The sequence below is a fragment of the Sinocyclocheilus rhinocerous genome, unplaced genomic scaffold, assembly GCF_001515625.1.
Source record: "Sinocyclocheilus rhinocerous isolate Xijiao unplaced genomic scaffold, SAMN03320098_v1.1 scaffold1160, whole genome shotgun sequence".
In the NCBI taxonomy this organism is placed as follows: domain Eukaryota; kingdom Metazoa; phylum Chordata; class Actinopteri; order Cypriniformes; family Cyprinidae; genus Sinocyclocheilus; species Sinocyclocheilus rhinocerous.
In genome coordinates, this window is record NW_015635060.1 from 222,534 (window position 1) to 224,392 (window position 1,859).

Genomic DNA, 1,859 nt, shown 5'->3' on the forward strand with positions numbered 1-1,859 from the left:
TTTTGTTATGTTGCAGCCTTATGTTAAACTGCTTTAAGTGATCTACACTCCATACACCATAATGACAAAGCAAAAGCAGAACTGTCACAACTTTGTAAATTTAGTAGAAATAAAAAACTGAAATAAGTACATTGCATAAGTATTCATTAACTCATTCAGTAACTCATTACTTAGCTGAAGCACCTTAACAGCCTCAAGTTTTTTTTGGGTATGATGCGACAAGCTTTGCACATCAGCATTTGGCAATTATCTATCATTCTTCTCCTCGCCTCTTCACCTCTCAAGCTCTGTCAGGTTGGATGGGGGCAGACGCACATTTTGAGGTTTCTACAGAAATATTTGATTGGGTTCAATCCCAAGGTGTGGCTGGGCCACACAAGGACATTCACAGAGTTGTCTATAAGCCACTCTTGTTGTGTTTAGGTTCATTGTCCTGTTGGAAGGTAAACCTTCTGCCCAGTCTGAGGTTCTGGATGCTCTGGACTAGGTTTTCTTTAAAGGTGCAGTAGGAGATCTTGGAAAATGCTAACTTTAGCCTGATAGCACTGAAAGCGAACGTCCCACCCTCCTTGCAATCGGCGTTCAAAGCCACGCCCGCTGAACGCATATACGCTCACAGACCAGAATACCAGAGTCAACATTACTACAATAGGCTACATCAGCGGTTCCCAATTCCAGTCCTCGCTCTGCACATTTCATATGTATCTCTTATCACGTGCGACGTTTGTTCTATTCGACCGTAAGTGCCCTGCGAAGTGGACATCACAGGATATTCCGCCTTCCAGTTTGAAGCGAGCGTATATGTATATGCGCGAGGACTGGAATTGGGAACCGCTGGGCTACATCATGTGTCATTCTGTGTGTGAGAAAACTTTAAAAGTACTACAATACCAGGAAGGAAAATCGGGTTGTTGATGTTTGTCTGCCATTCTGTCTGCACACAGTGTGTGTGAACGCGCTGATGACGTATCCTGTCTGCACGAACCGGGTGTGCAGAGGTATGCAAATACATACGTTAACAGGCAGGTAGGAAAGCCAATTAAAACGCTCGGACCGAGCATTTTGATTGGACGAACATTTCTTGGTCCTACGCCTTCCACAGAATATATAAATACAGATAAATACATATAGACCACTTAACTTAATGATTGTTATAGGGATGTGAAGAGACTTTCAACCAGCTGTTTCTCAGAGTCTGAGGGTCCTTTAGGTGCTTTTTTTGCAAATTCCAAGTGTCTTCACTGAGGAGAAGATTGAGTCTGGCCACACCGACATAAAGCCCAGATCGGTGGAGTGTTGCAGTGATGTTTGTCCTTCTGTAGGTTTCTCCCATCTGCATATATGATCATGGAGCTCAACTAGAATGACCATCAGCTTCTTCGTCATCACTCTAGACAAGACCCTTCTCCATCAGTTGCTCAGTTTGGTCAGGAGGCCAGCTCTAGGAATTGTTCTAGTTGTTTCAAACGTCCTCCATTATGGATAATGAAGGCTACATGATTCTGTGAACCTTCAATGAAACCCATTCAGTTAAATTTGCCACAGGTTAACTTCACTTGAAGTGTAGTAACATCTACAAGCAATATGAATGCTCCTGAGCTAAATTTCAACTGTCCTAGATAAGGGTTTGAATACTTATGCAATGGAATCATGTAAGTTTTTTATTTTTAATAAATTTGCAAATATGTAAAAACAACTTTTCTGCTTGCCATTATGGTGTATGGAGTGTAGAATGATGTGGGAAAAAAAAGTAATTTAAAGCAATTTAACGTAAGGCAGCAACATAACAAAACATGAAAAAAAAGAAAGAAAAAGAATACTTTTGCAAGGCACTGTATATATATATATATATATATATA